At 43.5% G+C, this 23,039-nt stretch overlaps 1 long non-coding RNA gene across 1 annotated transcript in view; it reads right to left on the reverse strand.

Moving 5' to 3' along the window:
* Window positions 1–374: 374 nt before the first annotated feature.
* Window positions 375–23,039, reverse strand: part of LOC146823125 (uncharacterized) — a 41,076-nt gene continuing 18,411 nt past the window's right edge. Inside the window, exon 2 of the long non-coding RNA XR_014961878.1 lies at window positions 375–2,868. This is a non-coding gene — a long non-coding RNA (uncharacterized LOC146823125). The remainder of the gene's footprint in view (window positions 2,869–23,039) is intronic.

Genomic DNA, 23,039 nt, shown 5'->3' on the forward strand with positions numbered 1-23,039 from the left:
CAGGGCTGCCAGCGATTCCTGCTGATGGAGGATCAGCTCCGGATGTTTCCTACAGGTAAGGTTTAGGGGTGAGGGGAAGGGAGGTTCTCCACAAAACTTTACATAGAAGAGATAAAAAAGGAGAAAGTATGATAAAATATACAAGGCAAATTAAAATTATTCTAATAGTGGAGAAAGATAAAAGTTAGGGAAATAATGATAACAGGGCTTACTAGGGCCCGCAGAACCATTGGCTGTGGCCGAGGCACTGGTGGTGATTCCACCTGCTGTGGCACTGCTGGTATGAAACAAGGGGGGGGGGGGGGGGGTTGTCCAAATTCAGGTGCCAGGTAGGACATGTCAAAGGGCGCAAAAGAGAAAAGACTTGGCTACCATTTTGTATCGCTGCTATTTATTTAGGCAGACTATCAACCTAGACTCAATAGTTCATAGGCTTAATTTGATATACTCACAAATAGTTTGCATTTTTTAGTACCATTACAAACATTTTGTCTGTGTAGAATACACAACCAGTTAACATGATACGTTAAACAAGCAATTGTGAAAACAAAACAATAATTACATTCATACAAAATATGCAAGTATTAAACAATATTCAAGATTTACACCAGAAAATATAATTTACATAAAGCAATCTCTATAGCCCTTTGCCTTGGAACTAGAGAAGGGATTGCTCCCACAAGGGTAGCATGCTTCTCTGTGGGGTTGATTTATGAAAATAAAACCTCCTCAGAGAAATACAACATTTTTTGAAAAACCCTTTGTGGAAAAAAGAGGAAAATCCGACGCATTTTCAATCCCGTTGGTGAGTCACAGGGTTTTCATCAGGGCTGGGGCCCTGTGTAACCTGTTAATTAAAAGCAGTGAAACAACTGGTTATCTAAAATTAAAGAGCTTTCTCCTGTTTTACATGGTAATCATGCGTGTTGAATTTGTAATGTACCTCAAGCTGCAAGCAAGAACTTTCGAGCTTCTTTTTGATGCTGTGTTCTTAATTTTAAGACCTGAAAAAATGCGAACATCTTGTGTCAGTGTCACATTATATGTGTTTCACACTTTATGTACCAATGTCAAAGGAAAATTTTGACTTACGGTTTTTTGATGCGGAGGGGGCGAGTGTTCATACAGTTATGTATCTTCTAAACTCTATGGCTGTCTGTTTCTTATTGGCATACGTGATCTGAGGGTAAACAGAGGGAACACCACATTTTATTAAGACGGTGAATTCGCATTGTTTGAGGAATTGCAGTGAGAAGAGTCTTTTGTGTGGGCAACTTACTTGAAAGCATGCGTTTGCTTATTCGTTTTAAGGAGCCTTCAAGTTCGTCGTGTGTTTATCTCACTTCATCTAAAAAAGGAATCAGGAACATTTTAAGTATTTCATGAAAAACAGCAGAAACTGACACATGTTGGATACGTTGTGTCTACTGAAACCGGGACACACTTAATTGAAACTGTGTCACCTCTGCGCAAGTATTATTTCAATCGCAAGCTTGGGAGTTAAAAAGTAAAACGTAGAACCCGCATTTAGTCTATTTATGCAAACAGGCTTCTTCCAGTACAAAATTCATGCCTGTTTAATCATTTACTTTTGGATTTTACGTCTGAGTTTCAAAATGTTCCTCCTGTCGTATGATTCGATAAGTGGAGAAGGAAGTGTGTCTATTTGAAATATAGTCATGAAATGACGTACTTTCGCAGAATTGTGGGATTTGAAGTTCCCGTAGTTAACTATGGATGCTCCTGAGGGAATATGGGACATAGAGTTCACTATTATGTTTGCCATAATTAAATGCATGAGTAGTTTTTGACACATATGAAGGCAATATAATCTACCCTCTCCTGCTTAATAGTGAAGTCTTACTTATTTACAAGAATGTGTACTTGACACATAAACAACATCGTTTTTAAATAGAATTTTTACAGAGGATCAGCGCACTGATTTGTGCAGTTCTGACATTTCGTTCAGCCCATCAGTCACGCAGTTGAATTTCAGCATTAAATAGGCCTCCCGTTTTAAAAGTGATGTTTCAACATTTCCACCTCGAGATGAGGGTTTGATTCCTGAAAGTACAGTCCAGATAAAATCTTTTTCAGAGTGATTCTTGTCAATAAAATGTTCTACCATTGGTGCTGTTAGTATTTTTTGTTTTATTCTTGAACAATGTTGGGTGATTCTTTGATTGATTTGTTAAGTGTTTTTTTCAATGTACAGTTTGGGGCATGGGCACATGATTGCATAGACTGTGTTGTTAGTTTCACAGTTTGTGAATTCTTTGTGGACCCATTTAATGGAGTTGAATACAAATTATTTTCCTTCCACCGTATTAGAGCATGATATACACTGGCCACATTTGTGGTGGCCTTCTACATGTTTTAGGTTCCATAATGATCTTATGTCTGTTTTTGCTTTTGATGCTCCCAAGTTGGCACGTATGATCTTTTGTCCGATACCTTTATTTTTCTTCAGGGCAAAAAACAGTCTTTCCATCGGGCATTCTAATGTAGTGAGAAGATGCCAGTTATTGAGGATAACCTTGCGGAATTTATTGGTGTGTGGGCCATAAGTTGACACACATACCAGTTTGTCCAAGGCTTTTTTTGTTTTTTTTTACCCAGTAATTCCTCCCGTGGTGTGTACCATGCTCTCTTGGTTGCATATTTGAGCATTTTCTTGTGGTATCCTCTTGTTTTCAGTTGTTTGCACAGTATTTTCGCGTGTACTTCGAAGTTTTCCTGGCACAATTTTGCCTTATTCTTAACAGTTGACTATAAGGTAGATTATCTTTGAGACTTCGAGGATGGAACCTTTGGCAGTGGAGGCAGCCCTTCCTTCACCTGCCTTAGATGTTCTCTTGACCTTGGGTGCTGATGTAAGAAATAAAGAAGATTAAAAAAATGGATTAGAGATGCAGTTAATCTCCCTAAAAATATTTTGGCAGGCAAACGCAGTAACAGTGTACTTTTCTAAATCAGATCGCCTATAGTTCTAGCAGTATTGAGTTGACCTATTCCTAATTTCCTCAGCCTAAACTACATTTAGAACTACTAATGCATTGCAACGAATGTTGTTTGTTTCTCAACTACCTTTTATGGGCCAACTCAGTCTCCCTTTTCAATGCATTGATACATTCTACACATCACTGGGAGATTGGGCTTGTATAAGCAACATCGAGAAATGAACAGAGAATACTAGCTCACTACTATTACTACCACTATCTTAGTAATAGGAGGACAGATGAGTCTGTGTGACTTCTTAAATAATCATTCCAAGTGAGCGCTGATGAGTATGATTAGGTATCAGCAAGCACCTGGCTGGCTCAAGCTGAATCACATTATATTCATAATGTCACATAAACTTAACTTACCTCCGAGTGCCGTCTGACTTACCGTCCATCGTCTCCTTGTGTTTGCTTTGTTCGGCCTAAGTTGGCAGGGTATGCCCAGAAGTGGGTCCCTTGCTCACTTTGCCACTGGAGTAAAGCTAGCCTGGCTGATGAAGGGTGTTACCCAGAAACCGGTCCCAGGATATTAGTTTCCAGTTCAAGGAAGACCTGGCTTGGGAGCTCGGGCTGGACTGTTCCCATGAGGCACAGGGTCAAGACTGATTTGCATATAGCTGGGTCTGAACTGAGGTGGCGAAGCGAGGAGCACAGATCGCGCTACTTGGTTGTGAAAAAGCAGCATGAACAGATGGACGAGCACTTCTGCACAATTGCGGAGACCCACGGAATCCTGCAGAGGTTTTTTGCAGTCCAGGGAATTCCACAGAGCAGAACTCTGCTTGCTCTGCCGAGGCATATATAACATATGGTGAACTTATCAGGCGCCTAATTCAATAAAAAATTAGGACAGATGCCAGAACTAACTAGAATGTATTTAAGCGATTCTTTAGGCAAATAAATCCCTTCACAAGAATTTCAGTCTGTGTGGCCGTTGGAGGGTTTGGTAAGTGTGTAGAGAGATTCCCAACACATTTTAATGTTACTTTTTTGTCCTGGAATTTAGGACTGGATGATAATAGTCTATAATCAATGTTATTGAATTGCTAGATTTAGAGATTTAAAAATAAATGAGTGTTGGAAAGTGGGGGGTCTGTTCACCAATGTGACTTTCAAAGCACCTGTTATAGAGATGTGATGATATAACAGATCTGATGGATTATTATGGTGGTGATGTAATCTAAGTACAGGAGTTTTAGGTATGAGTGTATGAGTGTCCTGACAATATCTTTCTTCTGTTATATATTAATAATGGGATCAGTAATATCAGTTTACTTTGAGCCTTTATAACAGAGCTTGATGCCTGCTGGTGACTTTGTCCCTCATTACATTCGTAGAAGATGAAAGGATAATGGATAGGAACGGACAGAGCTATAAGTAAGCCTGATACAGAGAAGAAGGTAAGATGGGTGGTGATTTTAAATATAGCAATATCAAAATGATATATATGCAAACTGATACATTGGTATGTGGTCATGTTTCTCACTCATAAGGAGTGATGACATATGGATATGTATGTTACTGAAATCACTGGGATAGAGCCTACATTTTATATCCCTCTTCAAATAACAGGTAGTGATGTAGCCCAGTTACAATCAATGTTGATAGGGAAAGTATAATGCTCCAGGAAGAGGTGAGAAATATGTCATACTATTTCTCTCAATACTTATGAGGTAGTAGAGGGGAAAAGGGCAATATACTCCTATATATCAGTGTATTTAAACTGATTAGGAAATGATAAGCTTTTGAAACAATAATAGCTTCCTGAAATGAGCTTGTATTTATCTCTGAACAAATGCATAAGAGTTCAACTGTGAGACTTCCAAATTCTAAGTCTGTATTATGTTGCATGTGATGAGGCAAAATACATGATGATTCCCTTCCTAAACAAGTCAGTCAGGGGACTACTCCTGGTGGAACTCTTCAAGGTGGAGTGATTGCAAGCCATATCCAACCTACTGTACCACAATGCCACTTCGAAAGATGGCTTCCTGGCTGAGTTCTATAAATGGATGAGGGAGGAGGTGGTGAACTCCCTCTATGAGGTCTTTTGGGTGGTTGAGCACATGGAGTCTCTTGGTTCTATCTCTCAAATAGGTCCCTGATTGTGGTCCTCCCCAAGTCCAGGAAGGACCCACCCTCTGCTGTAGCTATAGTCCCATCTCCCTGCTCAATGAGGATAGCAACATGTTGGCCGGGATTCTGGCGGCTAAACTCCAGACAGTAATCTTGATTCTGACACATCACACCCAGGTGGGTTTTGCCCCAGGTGTTCATGCCAGAACCACGTCCGAATTCTTTCTTGTGCCTTGTGATTTGCTAAAGGCGCTGCCTGAGAATGCATTGCCCTCTCACTTGACTCAGAGAGGTGTTTCTCCTCCCCCTCTCCTGCATTTTTCTTTCTGTTTTCTGTTTCCGATCCTGAAGCTGAGCACCTCTTCTAAAAAAGTCAAAGAGCATGCTCCCTGTGCAACTCTGTCCATATCTCCTTCCCTATTTGGTTCATCAATTGAAGATGCACCTGAGCTTGCACTGATACTAGAAATAATCTTGATACTAGGAGTGACTAGTGTGTTACCCTTTGGTACTTGTATGAGTCAAGCTACGTGTATAAAGAAAGGACCTCTGACAAAAACTCTTCACTTCTGAACTTGTGAATACTCTGCCAGAAGGAAGGACTGCTGTACAGCTCCTTGTGTTTGCTTTGTTCACCCTAATTTGGCAGGGTATGCCCAGATGTGGGTCCCTGGCACAATTTGCCACTGGATTCAAGCTAGCCTTGCTGATGAAGGGTGTTACCCAGAAACCGGTCCCAGGATACTTATTTCCGGTTCAAGAAAGAAATGGCTTGGCAGTTCGGGCTGGACTGTTCCCATGAGGCACAGGGTCAAGACTGATTTGCATATAGCTGGGTCTGAACTGAGGTGGCGAAGTGAGCTAAAGAATGATGATGGATCCAACCCAGATCTGTGACTGAGGTTGAGTGTCTGAAACTTTCAGCGCTTCGTCCATCATCTCCGAGTGTTTGCTTTTTTTGCCATAAGTTGGCAGGGTATGCCCAGATGTGGATTCCGTGCTCACGTTGCCACTTGATTCAAGCTAGCCTGGCTGATGAAGGGTGTTACCCAGAAACCAGTCCCAGGATACTTGTTTACGGTTCAAGGTAGACCTGGCTTGGTAGTTCGGGCTGGACTGTTCTCATGAGGCACAGGGTCAAGACTGATTTGCATATAGCTGGGTCTGAACTGAGTGGGTGAAGTGAGGTAAAGAATGATGATGGATTCAACCCAGATCTGTGACTGGGGTGAGTGTCTGAAACCTTCAGCGCTCAGTCCATCATCTCCATGTGTTTGCTTTGTTCACCATAAGTTGGTAGGGTATGCCCAGATGTGGGACCCTTGCTCACTTTGCCACTGGATTCAAGCTAGCCTGGCTGATGAAGGGTGTTACCCAGAAACCGGTCCCAGGATAGTTGTTTCCGGTTCAAGGAAGACCTGGCTTGGCAGTTCGGGCTTGACTGTTCCCATGAGGCACAGGCTCAAGACTGATTTGCATATAGCTGGGTCTGAACTGAAGTGGCGAAGTGAGCTAAAGAATGATGATGGAATCAACCCAGATCTGTGAATTTGGGTGAGTGTCTGAAACTTTCAGCACTACGTCCATCGTCTCCTTGTGTTTGCTATGTTGGGCCTAAGTTGGCAGGGTATACCCAGATGTGGGTCCCTTGCTCACTTTGCCACCGGAGTACAGCTACACTGGCTGAAGAAGGGTGTTACCCAGAAACGGGTCCCAGGATATTAGTTTCCGGTTCAAGGAAGACCTGGCTTGGGAGTTCGGGCTGGACTGTACCCATGAGGCCCAGGGTCAAGACTGATTTGCATATAGCTGGGTCTGAACTGAGGTGGAGAAGTGAGATGAAGAATGCTGATGTATTCAACCCAGATCTGTGGATGAGTGTCTGAAACTTTCAGCGCTCCGTCCATCGTCTCCTTGTGTCTGTTACAAGGAGCGCCACTCTGCTGGACTGCTGCTCTAAAGGAACTGCTACCCTGCTGTGCTGACATGTTGCCTGCTGCTCTCTTGCTCAGGGAAGAAGAACTGGACCTGCAACGTCATCTTGATCCCAGGACCCAAGAGTGACTCAAAGGGCTAGTCTGTTGGCCTTCTAATTTTAACCTCAGGGACATAAAATACTCCCCAACAACTCCTGGAGCCATCTTCAGCACATTTCTGACCCCCAAGTGTTGCCTATCAGGTCCTGTACCCTTGGTGTGGATCTCGGGCTCTCTAAATCAATCTTTTGGGCTCTTCACAACAGCAAACAGGCCCTTTCACATTGGAACCGCTGTGCATGCACCAAAATTCAGAGAAAGTCGCCTTTGATTTTGACCCCATCCAGTACGACCACATAGATAAGTTGGCACTTACTTTTTTTAGGCAATATTTTACAGTTTTACTCCAATTCTGATTATTAGATTGTTGTCATTTTGGTCTTATTTTCATGATCTAATCCAGCTCTATTGTTCTAACCTGGTGTAGGATTGTTTTGTGTGGTGTTTTCTGTTTTACCGTTTGAAATGTTGTACAAATACTTTATACATTGCTTCTATTTTAAGCATCATTGCTCTGTGCAACCTACCAGGGGGTTGAGCACAGGATCATTTGGGGTTTGCTTGTGCCTTACCCTGACAGGGATTGTGGTTGCTGGTTGACCAGGGCTCACACCCCAGTCAACCAGTAAGCCAAATTCTAGCAGAGGTATTCAAATCTTGCATCATATGTACATAGCCCCCGGGCATTGCTACAGGTAGGCCGCCTGCATTGAAGTTTCAACCATGACCCAAGCTCCATAGAGGTCCTGGGAAATGACTTTACACGAAGACTAGATGCAGCCTGTACCCCACACTCCGCTGACCTGTAAAATAGAGACAAAAACAAACAGGCAAAGGAAGGTAAAGGAGGTGAAGATATCCTCATTGGCAAGGAGCAGTTTGTTTTTATTTGATGTTTTTAGGAAGTTGACCTTGTTAAATCTGTCTGTGGTGGCATAGATGCTTCATTTTGAAATCAGACAAACAAGGAGGAGGACAAAGAAGAGCTGATGAGAACTCTAAGGGGCAGATTTACAAGGAGCGTGACTCAGTGTGTGCTGCAAGCAATTTGGCTGTGCCACACTGAGTCACTTTCAAAGCACAGGGATGTGACATATTTACAACAATAGGTCACATCTCTGTGCTTCCCCCCTGCGCTGGCACACAAACTGCTGCCATGCACCGGCTCAGGCACCCTGGCACCATGGTGAAAGGATGCCTGCATCGTGAGCAGATTCTTTATGTGCAGGAAGGGTTCCCTTCCTGCACATAAACAATCAGAAATAGCGTTTTTCAACTTCTATGTGCGTTGCCTGCTTACTGGCTCCCCCCTGTTAAGTATCTGTCCAGTCACTATTACTGATGTCCCCTGTCTTAATCATGTTACAACATATATATGAAGGTTTTGCACCTCTTAACTGAGACCCATCCAGTTATCTCTGTCTGCGTTGCTGCTGTATCCTTATTGTTAGTAATAGGGTTGTTGGTTGACTGAGATATGAGATATGGTCAAGCAGCAACCACAATACTAGTTCATTCTAAGAGGTAGGCAGCCCCTAAATTAACCTGTGCTCACCCTCTGGAAGCGTTGCACAAATCAGTCAGGGTTGGCTTAGAGGCAATGAGTAAAGTATGTGTGCAACACTACATACAGTAATACTGTGAAAACACCACACAAAAAGATCCAGTAGACTTTAATAAATAAAACAAGACCAAAATGGCAAACATCTAATTAGTAGAACTGTAGATATTTAATTTCACATTTCTTAAGTAAAATAGTGCCAAGAAGCAAAAAGTGCTATTTGGGATATATGGTCACGCTGGACTGGGACAAAGTCACAAGCTCATGCCAACCACGATGGAGTGTGGGCCGGCTAGAGGGACTGGGTTAGAACAACTGAACAAAGTACCTTAAATCCTGGTTGTAAAGCATTGCATGAAGATACGTCGCGCAGCAGAGGTGATGCATTGGTTCCAGGACACAGCATGGCTGCGGTGTGAGGTTCTTTTGCATCAACGTAGAGAAGCCTGTTGACGGGGCTTGTGATGGGAAGTCCAGTGTCTAGGATGCGAGGCGCAGCTGAGGCATTGCATTGATTCTGATGAGCGGTGACGATTGGATGCAGTTTCTACGTCGTTGTAGAGGCTGTCATCGATGAGGGATGTGAGGAGCTTGTGTTGGAAAACGTGTAGCTCAGCTGTGGTTCTGAAGGCGATGCAGAAGTCCCAGATGCAGGATACTGGGGCAATGCAAGTTTTTAGTGGCAAGTCCAAACCCCCGCAACAGCTGCAATGCATAGTTCACCTCATAGATGCACCGCTAAGCAAAGGAGATGCATCCGATCTTTTCGGGGATGCCTTGCTCAGAAGAGAAGATGCATCAGTTCCGCTGACAAGCACCTTAGGCCCACTTCCAAGGGTCCAGGACTGGGGTGGCACCACTTGGCAGTGTGGACTCACAGACGGCAGGGTTCCAGTGCAAGTGTTGGAAGACTTTTATGTCCCCGAGACTTCAGATCAGGAGGCCAGCCAAGTAGTTAATACAGGGAGGGTATGCAGTCCTTTGTGTGTGGCCAGGACACAGCCTGTTCAGGTGTAGGTGAGGCTTTGCCCAGCTCCTTTCTCCCATCCTGCCAGAGATGTGCATTGTGAGGAAACACCTAAGCTCCCAGTGTGTGTGGCTGTCTAGGAGGAATACCCATAGCCCAACTGCCAACTACATTGAGTCATTTGATCAGACACAGGCTACAGGAACCAAATGCCAAAGCAAGAAAATTCCAACTTTATAAAAGCGACATTTTCAGAATTGAGATTTAAAATCTCACTTCACCATGAGTTTGGATTTTAAATTGTGATTCCAGAGGCACCAGACCTGAAGGGTTTATCGCTTTCCAACTGGTGATTACACTTATACAATGGAATAAGGTAATGCCAAAGTTAGCTTATGGCAGAGATAGGCCTTGAAATAGTAAAAAACAACTTTGAGAGGTTTTCACTACCAGGCCATGTAAAACTTAAAGGCACATGTCCTGTCTATTAAATACATTGCACTCTCCCCTCTAGGGGTGTCTTAAATGTATAAAAACGTAAGCCTAGGGCCTGACAAAAGGGTTTATCTTCCAAGGTCGAAATCACAGTTTAAACTGCACACACAGGCTCTACAATGTCAGCCCTGACACATGGTTAGAAGGGCTAATTATGTGGGTGGCACAATCAGTGCTGCAGGCCCACCGGTAATATTTAATTTACAGGCCCTTGGCGCACGTAGTACACTTTACCAGGGATTTTTAAGTAAAATAAATATGCTAATTGGGGATAAGACAATGTTACCATGTTTTAAACTGATAGCACATGCACTTTACCACTGGTTTGCATTGGTAGTAAAGTGCTCAGAGTCCTAGAACGAGCAAAAATAAATTCAGCAAAAAGTGAATAAGGAAGGCAAAATGTTTAGGGGTAACTTGCAAAAAGGGCCATTTCCAATACTTATACAACAGGAACACATGAGGAGCTAAGTCTGGGTGTTATCCACATATCATCAGGTATGAGTTCAATGTGGTCTGACAGAGTGAGAAGATGCTTTCTAGTTGCTAAGCTGCAAGCTTTGAAAATGGGGGGGGGGGGGGGGGGGGGAATTTGAATCTTAGCCTGGCACTTGACTGAAAATTGTGTCATTCTGAGCACACTATTTATTTCCCCCATGTCCAGAAATGTTAATATATGAAATGTAAATCTGCGTATATGTATGGAATTGTGCAAATCAAAGATGTTAATTGCTACTTAATGTGCTCAATCTTTAATCATATCTCAGCCCCTCCATAATGTACAGTGCTTCACTGCTCAACAACTGGGCTTGTGCAACATATATCACATTACATGCATTCATGCATATATGACTGGTGGCTTCAGATTCCATTCGGATAGCAGGTTGAAGATACTCAACTCCAGGACTGGAAGGGTGCTTACACTTTTAAATAAGCAGACTCATTTGTTGGCTTTTTGATCCTTGTGGCCATTGGAGGAGGATAAATATTGGTCCTATTCACCAATACTTGTTAGCTCCCCTGAGCTGTTAGAACGCTTGTATACCAGTTTAGGAAAATGCATCCAACCAGAAGAGAACCTCTGCTGAGCTGCTATTCTCCTTACAGACTGCCTTATATCTGCAAGTCCTGAATGATGCATTCGTTTTGTGATCTGTGAAGAGAAGGAGTGCTTACCTGCAAAAGGAGCTTGATAGCATCTGTTCATATTACCTAACCTGATCTGTCGAAGACCTTTACAAGGTCAAGCTGACTAAACTATATTTACGGAAGATATCCTGATGGACCGAGGAGATCCGTTAGGAGCCATGAGATCCCTTTAGCCCAGCAAGTCACAAAAAAGAAACAATAACAAAAGTGTATCCTCTGGGTTATGCAGCTGCAATTTTGTTTGTCTTTATTGAGAGGGTGAGTTAGCACTGACCCAACCTTGTGAAGTACCTGGAGGGTGCCTGTGCCCACCTTGTTAGTGTCAGCTAGACAAGAAGGGAGTCTGACTTCACACCCCTGGTGCTAGACTTAATTCTGTTGGCTGGACAGGCCTGCACTTACTCTGAGACCATTTAAACCATCTTTCTAACGTGTGCAGTGCCAAAGATATTAACTTTCAAGTTTATTGCAATGCACTTATCCTAAAGTCCCGTTTCCAGCAGAAAATGTTAAATCTCATGGTCACAGTGCATGCACCCAGGCCTGAACATTTCTGACCGGGATTCCATACTGGAAGCATGCTCACTATTACATCTGTCCCACCATCAGTAGAGCCCATACCTATTGGTCCTTGTTGTTCAGATGGTGGCTTTTTGGCCATTGGGATTTTCAGTGGGATAACTTTTATTTTATCTTGGCTTCAGTTTCTTTGGTTGTTGAACCAATACCTAATAAGTCCTGCAGTTGTATTATATGCACAAACCTAAAACCCTTGTGGGAAAAAGCACCCCTCAAAAAAAGTGGAACCTATTGAAGTCTAAAGATCTATGAGTTAACTCAAGAACAGCTCTATTAGTAAACATTGACCACATAGACGATGAAATATGAACTCTAGATCTTAGCATGAAGGAGTTCTAAAATCATTTAGGGTTGTATCTCAGTCCCAAAATGTGCTAGCACCTTCGCATCCTATGTGTCTTTCTTAATTGTGACTGTCCCATTTGCTATCGACAAACTCCTCCTTCATGTTAAAAAAATAAAGCACTGACCAAATATGGAAGTTATTGAGTATTATTGAATATGACATATTGCATCTGCATTTGTAATGCTGCCCCTAACTAGAATAAGCTTTGACTACTTGTCCTTGTTACCCCAAGAGAGTCAAGTTCCCTAATTCATTAACCTGGCTCAGAGATAACATATGTAGTATTTAAGTAGCACCAAAAAACAATTATGTCCAGAAACCAGAAATTGAAAATCCCAAACCAAGCCAGAAAAAAAGTTGAATATTTAATACATGAAAGGGCATAACCGTGGTCAAAATCAGATAAAAGACCAAAAGATATGATTTCTTAGAGTTTACAAGCCCAAAAGTGTCACAAAACATCAAAGTGCCAATTGAAATCTAAGGGTGCAAGTGAACTGATTCTTTCCAAGTTGACCAGAATAGAGAGCAGACCAGACCCATCTCAGTCAAACATTTGGAGACAGAACTCTCTGGCTTGTGAGGGCTTCACAAAGGTGGTTATGATTAAGTCAAAGTCTTACTGAAGCCTTCAATTTTGGTGCCAAATGTTCAACAGGGGAGCAAAATATAAATCATTGCCATTAACCTCACCTTGCTGTTTGAGTCACCTTGACATCTTTCTCTAAGGCTTTTTCCACAGTTAAGTCATTTTCTGGAGCTCAGGAAATCAATTAAGACTTATGATGCCAATGAGAGGTGCACAAGACCTGATACTCAGGGTGCACGGTCCCAATGTAGCCTTGAGTATTGGTACCAAAATGTTCTGAGTGGAGTAAGTCAAACTTCATAGACTAAAAAGTCATACCATCCCTAGGGTTAAGTTGCTGTCTTTGCCTACTCCTCTTTCTAACTTCGTAATTTGTCTTTTTTCTTTTTTGTCAGAATCCTGTGGTGGAATAAGGTCAAAAACTAGAACTTGATGGGGCACCTTGGGGTCAAATACTTATATTACTATGAGGTCCATCTGAAAATCTGAATGTTACTGCAAAAAGTCTTAAGAGGGGCACAACAATAAATCATAGAAAAAGCAAGATAGCAGACCCAATGTCAAATCACATGCCTCTACTCAGACACTGGGTAAATATAAGTGTTTTACAGGTAGAATTTTTAAGAAAACTGGTGTTTTGTCAGACCTAACACAACATGCAGGTTAAGACTATCCTCCCAGGGATTGGAGGTGTATTGCTTACTTTCCGACAACTGAAGGGTGGAGACCCAGACACTGAAGTGAGGGGAGTGGAGTGGGGACAAGCCTATTTAAGATACTCAATGAGGCCATTTGGTTAGCAAGAGTTGTTGATTAGTCTGCATGATCACTGCCATTTGGTGGATGGTAGGGGTAAAGGGAAGGGCTGAAGACTACTGTAAAAGGTGAAGACGTCTCTAGGCAATGCTTTTTTGGCTGGGAGAGTGAGTTGTTAAAGTGTTCGAAAAGTAGTGTTGTTAGAGGGCAAAGTTTTTAAGCCCTTACCTGCAGAACTCCAGAGTGTGTATTGAGCATGTCTGTCTCCTAGGAGATTCTTAATTGAGGAGCAGCTTCTAGCACCCTGCCTAGCAAACATTGCCTGAGGTCGAAGGCACCTTATACAGGTTGCTATTGGATGCTACATGTGTGAACTGGTTGGTGGCTGTATCTGGTGTTTCTATTGGATTTGGGTTAGTGTTCTCATTGATTGAGTATGTGATGGTGCTGATTGGTTGCTGGGTGATTCTATTGGATGTAGGGTTTAGGGTTAGTGATCTTATTGGTGGATCGGTGTAGGGTTTCTGATTGCTTCCTGGGGTTAGGGTGTCTTTTGGGCATAGCGCTTAGGGTTTCCTGCATGATTGGCTGCTGGGACTAGGGCTGGGCCTAGAGTTTCTACTGGATGTGGAGCTTAAGGTTTGGTTTCTGATTGGCTGCTGGGACTAGGGCTGGAACGAGGGCTGGGACTTGGATTTCTATTGGACCTATGGCTTAGGATTTGGTTTCTGATTGGCTGCTGGGACTGGGGCTGTGGTTGACTAAAAGAAGTGGGTGTCCTATTGGTTCTAGGGCCCTAGGACTAGTGTTGTGATTGGTTAGGGCTAGTCTTCCCATTGGCCAACAAGATCACCTCATTACTAGGTCTATTAGGGTGGGGAGGCTAATGGCAGAAAGGACAAGGGAAGCTGCCTGTTTGAGCCTGTTAAAGTTTGGTCAGGACTCAGACCGGAAATGCTGCCGCAGTTTACATACACCAGCACCCACCCCATTCACAACCAGAATAACAGACTCACAGCACATGCACTTTACTCATTTACTAAAAACTAACCCACGGCAAAGTACAATGTCTCAGCACCCACTACAAAACTAAGAAATCAAACCTATGCACCCTTCTACTGCAGCTACCACACATTTCCACCATCACTTACAAACAATTCACAACTCTATCCTATACCACTAACCAATCTATTCATCACTAATACAACCCAATTCCACACCATACTTAACTATATCCCATCCAGACACACAATCCCTGATCTAATTACTCCTAACAGACTCCTTTTTCTCACTAACAAACCTATACTCAGCCTTCTATCTTTTCTCCCACCCACACCCTCTCTTCTTCCTACCACAATAACACAACCACACAACACTAAACATGTCAGCACCTCCTTTCACTACTCCTGAAAATAAAGCATAACACACACACCAGCACAACAAAATCTCTCACTCATACCTCATAACACGTTCCGTCACAAACTACAAACATACACCTACCTTCCATAGTACACAAATGATACACACCGTGAACAAACTCCAATGCCAAGCTTTCTCTCTTCCCCCACACCTAACACACATACAGCAACACAGCAACTCTCTTTTAACTGCCTCTCATCCATTGGACATTTAGAACCTTACTACATGGCCCATCTGCCGCACCACCACCCCTAACTCATACACCTTCCATCCTAACCAGATGAAAACATAATAAGCAACATGACACCACTCACAACTTTGCTTCTCTATGCCTACTACACAACAAGTTTACACTACAAAAACAACACAGCTCACCAACTCACTATCGAGCACTGTCTCTACCACCTAAACATGCAGACCCACCAAAATGCCTTCTTAGTCTGCTTGATGAGAAACATGATACAGAACAGCTACACGATTGCTAACCTCATACATCTAATAGCAACACTAAGGCCACGCCTGCTACAAACCCAAAAAATACTGCTCACTCTTCTACAAAACAAAGTCACACTATTGCCAAAGCACATTCTCTAAACTGTCTACTAATAAATGCTCGATCGCTCTCTGAAAACAAACATCACATCTACGATTTTTTCACTGACACAAAACATGACATGCTCTTAATAACTTAATCATGGTTGGAAGATAATATGGCTCCAGTTCTGCATAGAGTTGTTCCTCTAGGCTATAAAACTATCACGCAAAATGGTATAGGAAAAAGAAGCGGTGGCTTAGCTGTTGTGTTTAGGCAAACATTACATATCACGAAAGCTGACGACGTCTTCATGCAAGGTTGTGAGGCCCTTTTCACCAGATGCAATCCTACACCATCTTCCTCCTGTAACTTCCTGCTCCTTTATAGACCTCCACTTAGCAATGCAACATTTTTAGACACACTTCTAGACAAAGTTTCAACCCTGATAACACTCCACTCCAACCTATGCATTCTGGGCGACATTTGGTTTGACAAACCCAATATGTCCCATTCAAAAACAATTTTCACCAGCCTAGTTGCACTGAACCTGCATCAGATCGTCCACAAATCCACATACATCGCTAGACACATCCTAGATGTCATTTTTGCAAATCCAGAACTAGTTACCTTTCAAACAATGACTCAAGTCACATGGACAGACCACCATTGGCTTGCTTTCCAACATAAAAGAGCACAAAGCAACGCACCTAAAACCAACTTACGTGCATCCACCTATCAACTGTGGAACAAACTCAATTTGGAACACTTAGAAACACATCTATCATCCAGTACAGATCTAGACACAATAAATTCTGTTTAAAAACTATATGAGTGACTACAGGAAGCTTTTGATATCCTGATACCACTAAAAAATATACAACAGAACAAAAGAAAATAGGCACCTTTGAGAACTACAGAGATAAAAGAGATGAAACAACAAATTAAAAATCTGCAACGTACCTGGCTCAAAACAAACACCAATCAATACAAACTTCGCCTACAGAAAATTAACAGATTATACAAGTCATTTATCAAAAAATCTAAGAAAATGTACTATTCAGACAGAATTCAAAAAGCTAAATGTGCAAATAAAGAATTCTATAAAATCCTCACGGAATTATGTAAACCAAATTTCCTAGAATGAGCTCATCCCGTTACTCAAGATTTCGCAGACAAACTGTCAAATCATTACATGGCCAAAGCAGTATCATTGGACTCATATTTAAAACAAAGACAAAGAACCAGTACTGACCTTTTTCCAAAACAAGAATCCAAGAATACTCTAACCCAGCCTCTCCATTCCTTCCCACATATTTCACACGATAAATGTATGGACCTGGTCATGGCAAGCAGGCCTGCCGGCAGCCCTTCTCACCCATGTCCACCATAAAACTTCAAGACAATTCTTATAACAACCTTTGCTGCCACACCAGTAAGAAGAATCATCAACAATTCCTTAACTACAGGAATATTTCCAGAAGAACTCAAAAAGTCATGCACATGCCTATTACTGAAGAAAACAAACCTGGACCCGCAGAACCCCGACAACTACAGACTGATTACAAATGGACCTTTGCTGGGAAAACTTATAGTAAAAGCAGCATTCGCCCAGATGTCAAAATTCATTGAACATAATGCCAAACTTTCAGACTTTCAAGTGGGATTCCATCCAGGAAAAGCACAGAATCTGCCCTTGTTGCCATCTGGGATGACCTTAAGAACACAGTTGACCAGAGCGGGGTTGTGGCGCTACTTCTCTTGGATCTCTCGGCTGCCTTTAACATGATTGACCATGACACTCTGATACAAAGACTGTACTGTAGAGGATATTGCTCTAGACTGGATCACATCCTATCTTCACAACAGAACTAATGTCATCCATGCCCCTCCTTTCTCATTCAAACCATACTTTTTTTTGGGTGAAAACTTTATTGAACTTCAGCACAGTACATTGAAGTGTTGCGATCAGGGATGTCACATCCATAAATCCAGTAGCAAAACTGTTAGCATTACATTTCAGTAAATTACCTTGGTACACATTTGTGCATTATACATGACTACTTTACACCGTATGAGGCCTCCAACGTTACTTCAGAGTACTATACTTTATGTTATCAAAAAGCCGATCCCAAGTGCGTATATGCCCTCTTTCAACCCTTCCCAGTTCACAGAGAGTCATTCACATCTAGGTCACAATATCGTGCATAGTGGCACGCTCAACAAACCCATCTATCTTATCAGGTGCACGTTTGCCTACTCGTGTACAGTAGAGTCTGCCCCTTTCTCAGTGCTCTCTATTGTGGCTAAATACCAAAGGTTTTTGGGGCGACTACTTGGAGGAAGTTGTTCACTATAGTTTTCAGTCTGTGTGCAGCAATATATCATGTCTCTTGACCAGCTTGCTAGTGTAGGGGTCGGGCCACGGGACCAGCTCATCACGACCTGTCGTCTAGCTAACAACAGCCCCATATCTATCAGTCATCTAGTTGGCTTCAGGAGATGCAGTGAGTAGCCCAGTAAGGCTAGCAATGGGTCCGGTGTCAGGGGTGTTGTGATGATTCCCCTAGGGTTTTTAAGATCTGGGTCCAGTAGTTGGCAATCCCCGGACAGAGCCACGCCAGGTGGAAGAAGTAAGCCAGTCCACTACCACAGTGTTCGCAATCTGCAGTGTCCCTCAGTCCGTACCTATACAATCTCTCCGGGGTGTAATACACTCTATTTAGAAATTTGAAATGAATTAGCCTGTGCTGGCCATTTAAACAGTTGCGTTTCGTGCTCTCGCAACAATACTTCCACATTCTGTCATCTATGTTTTTGTCTATATCAGCTTGCCATGCCAGTCTAGCTTTAGTGTAGTGATTGTCTCGATAGCTCGGCATTAACTTATACACTTTGGATACCATCTTCGTCGTCGCTTCCGTTTTTATCATAAATGTTACGCACCGCTACCTCAGACGGTTCAGCCATGTCATTACCCAAGATGTCTTTCAATGATTGCCTCATTCGGTGATACTGAAACCTGGCAAGAAGAGTGTCCTGCTGTCCCTGCTTCTCCACCGCATGCCATTTCTTCACTATGCCCCCTTCAAACATGTCTCCTATCGTATTAATGTTTGTGCCCGATAGTGTCTGAGTAACCCCTTTATCCCTGCAGGCTGGAAGCCAGAGGTACCAAGCTAGGGGGAAATACAAAACAGCCCCAGCTTGTAGCTTCAATAAATGATGCCAGGCGTGAACTGTTGAAGTGATAGAGTCTAGAATACCTGTTCTACGGTCCAGAGGCATAAATAGAAGTGCCGGGATCAGGAGTGGCACCACCGCCACGTTCTCGATTTGCAGGTGCCGTGTGTCTACAGGGCCATGGATCCAGTAATGTAAACAAGAAAAACAGGAGCAAGCCCGTTAGCCCAGTTGAGACCGGGTATATGTAGTAACAACAACAATATCTCAACAGGGAAATTATGTAAAGGGACCAATAAACACAAAATGTAATCAAAACAGCCAAGGAGGGACAAGGGAGACCAAAGGGAATGAAAAAATAATTTGTAATTAAATACACAATTGGTATATACAATTTGAAGTAACCATAACAATCATATGTGCACTGATAGCGCAGTGACATAAGTGTTAAAAGGACAACATAGTGCGGCAAAGAACTATTCAAAAATTAATTAAGGGTCAAGACAAAGATATATACAGTAGACAATTTACGGAACAATATTATTAAATCACAGATGGCCCTTTAACAAGCCGCGATTACTGCTGTCAAGTGGACGACGTTTCAACCTCCTTGCGTTGAGGTCATCATCAGGACTATGGTTACCAGAGTATTAAAAATACCTGTGTAGGAAGTTATAGCGTCATGGCTGAATACAAAGGAATATAAATCCAAACGGGGAGCTGAGAGAAAGATGTATTAAACCATCAATGGAGGTCCGCCAGTGAAGGAGGCACGTGTGTGATAATTTCAGCGATATAAATGAGGTTTAATACATCTTTCTCTCAGCTCCCCGTTTGGATTTATATTCCTTTGTATTCAGCCATGACGCTTGTAACTTCCTACACAGGTATTTTTAATACTCTGGTAACCATAGTCCTGATGATGACTTCAACGCAAGGAGGTTGAAACGTCGTCCACTTGACAGCAGTAATCGCGGCTTGTTAAAGGGCCATCTGTGATTTAATAATATTGTTTCGTAAATTGTCTACTTTATATATCTTTGTCTTGACCCTTAATTAATTTTTGAATAGTTCTTTGCCGCACTATGTTGTCCTTTTAACACTTATGTCACTGCGCCGTTCACTTGTTCACTTCACTATCAGTGCACATATGATTGTTATGGTTACTTCAAATTGTATATACCAATTGTGTATTTAATTACAAATTATTTTTTCATTCCCTTTGGTCTCCCTTGTCCCTCCTTGGCTGTTTTGATTAAATCTTGTGTATATTGGTCCCTTTACATAATTTCCCTGTTGAGATATTGTTGTTGTTACTAATGGATCCAGTAATGAGCATGTACACACTGAGCTACTCTATAGTACAGGTCTAGGTCCGGCGCCCTCAGTCCCTCTGGTGGTATGGCAGTGTAAGTATGTCCCACCTAACTCTAGCATGCTTCCCCGCCCAAGCCAATCTGATTAATAAAGATGTGAGTGTTTTAAAAAAGGAGGACAGAAGGATCATCAGGATATTATTGAACAGGAACAAAAACCAAGGCAATACGACCATATTCATGATCGAAACCCTACCGGCTATTAACAGTAGCAATCGTATCCACCGTTCAATATCGGATTCTAGCTTGCTGACCGCCACCCCATAGTTCTCTTTCAGTATAGTCTCAGAGTCTGTATGAATCATAATCCCCAAGTACCTCACCGGCTCGGTCGTCCATTGCAAAGGGAAATCCACTGTAAAGTGTGAGATAGTGGGAGTAAGGGGGAAAATTATCGATTTGGTCCAGTTCACCTGGACACTTGACATTGCCCCGAACCTGACTACTTCACATAATATGGGGGATAAGTTGCGCTCAGAGTCCCTGAGGTAAAGTAACGTGTCATCAGCGTATGTGAATATTACTAATTCGTACCCCGGAAAGTGGATACCTCTATATCTGTGATATTCTCGCATCACGCAGGCCAACGGTTCCGCAACAAGAGCATAAAGTAACGGAGATAACGATCATCCCTGCCATGTACCCCTGGTAATTTGCATTTTGTCGGTAACATTGTCGCCTATTTTTTTTCTGGCCACTGGGTTGTTATACAAGACTCCTATCAGCTGCAGGAAGACGCTTCCTAATCCGATTCTCATCAGAAAGTGCTTCATAAAAGTCCATTCGACCGAGTCGATGCTTTTTCCCTGTCTAAAAACATGGCTACAGCTTGCACATCCTTTCTCGTGTGTTGAATGGCCCCAAAGACTGTTCGTAAATTGTTTATCAAATTTCTACTGGGGACAAAACCAGCCTGTTCCGCCGCTACCAATAGCGGGACAAGTGGTGACAGACGATTCGCAAGTATTTTAGTATATATTTTCGTGTCTACATTTATTAGCGACAGCGGCCGGCAGGACGCACACTGTGTAAGAGATTTCTCTGGCTTCAGTATGGCGACTATCAGTGCCTTCCTCATAGATGGGGGCATTTGGCCGCTTTCGCTAATTTCCTCAAACAGCATGCGCAAATGTGGTATAAGCATGTCTTTGATTTCCTTATAGGAGGAAACCGTTAAGCCATCGGCGCCAGGAGTGCTGCCCGCTCTCATTCCTGACAGTGCTGCAATTATCTCCTCCATTTCGAGTGGCCTCATGAGGTATTCACGATGCGCATTCGTCAACCAGGGAAGCTTTATATGCGTCAAATAGTCCAGTCTCACTGCGTCAAGGTCTTCTGCTCTAGAGGTGTAAAGTGAGGTATAGTACCGTTTAAACCTGTTCACTATTCCTGTAGAGTCCGTAATGGGCTCTCCCTACTCATCATTGACTATCACCACCCCCGTTGTGTCCATACGCTTTTTTAACAGAGAGTCCGGAACCAAGCCAGGCCTTTCACTTTCTCCATAGGTACGAGCTGTGGCATATTTTCCAAGCTGTTTGAGTTCTGAGTCAGCCGTGTCATGATACTCTTTTAGGAGTTCCTGAAATTCCTCCTGCGCATGATCATCAGCACTATAGAGTAACCCTTGTTCTACCGTCTTCAGTCTACCCTCTAAATCAGCAAGGCGTTTCCTTAGCGCCTTAAGCACACCAGAGTGTTTGGACATAGCAATCCCCCTGATAAAAACTTTAAACATTTCTCACACCACCGAGAAGGTATCAACTGACCCTATCAATCAATCAATCAATCAATCAATTTGTAAAGCGCGCTACTCACCCGTAGGGTCTCAAGGCGCTGGGGGGGAGGGGGATCCGCTACTGCTCGAAGAGCCAGGTCTTGAGCTGTTTCCTGAAGGAGAGATGGTTCTGGGTCAGTCGTAGGTGGGTGAGGAGGGAGTTCCATGTCTTGGCCGCCAGGTAGGAGAAGGATCTTCCTCCGGCGGTGGTATTGCGGATGCACGGGACGGTGGCGAGGGCGAGGGTGACGGAGCGGAGGTGGCGCGTGGGTGTGCAGAATGTGAGGCGGTTGTTGAGGTATGTGGGTCCCATGTCGTGGAGAGCCTTGTGTGCGTGGGTGAGGAGTCTGAACGTGATCCTCTTGCTGATGGGGAGCCAGTGCTGGTCTCTTAGCTGGGGAGAGATGTGGCTGAAGCGGGGGGTGTCCAGGATAAGTCGTGCAGAGGCGTTCTGTATGCGCTGGAGTCTTTTCTGTAGTTTGGCTGTGGTTCCAGCGTAGAGGGTGTTTCCGTAGTCCAGTCGGCTGGTGACGAGGGCCTAGGTGACCGTCTTCCTGGTGTCGGTGGGGATCCACCGGAAGATCTTTCGGAGCATGCACAGGGTGTTGAAGCAGGATGACGAGACGGCGTTGACTTGCTTGGTGATCGTGAGGGAGGAGTCCAGGATGAATCCCAGGTTGCGAGCTTGGCTTTGGAGCGGAGCCCAGGGCAGGAGGCCACCAGGAGTCGTACCAGGCGGAGGGGGATGTTCCCAGGATGAGGACTTCCCTCTTATCTGAGTTCAGTTTCAGCCGGCTGAGTTTCGTCCATTCCGCGACATCTTTCATTCCTTCCTGGAGGTTGGCTCTGGCTGTGGCGGGGTCGTTGGTGAGGGAGAGGATCAGCTGGGTGTCGTCGGCGTAGGAGATGATGTTGAGGTTGTGTTGGCGTGCGATGGCTGCGAGGGGGCTCATGTAGACGTTGAAGAGGGTGGGACTGAGCGAGGATCCTTGCGGGACGCCGCAGATGACTTCGGTGGCCACGGACCGGAACGGGGGAAGGCGGACTCTCTGGGTTCTGCCGGCAAGGAACTAGATGATCCATTCCAAGGCCTTTCCTTGGATTCCGATGTTGCTGAGGCGCTGTATCAGGGTGCGGTGACATAGGGTGTCGAAGTAGCCGAGAGGTCCAGGAGGATGAGGGCAGCTGTTTCCCCG

Source organism: Triturus cristatus, chromosome 5_2 (genome assembly GCF_964204655.1).
Source record: "Triturus cristatus chromosome 5_2, aTriCri1.1, whole genome shotgun sequence".
Lineage (NCBI taxonomy): Eukaryota > Metazoa > Chordata > Amphibia > Caudata > Salamandridae > Triturus > Triturus cristatus.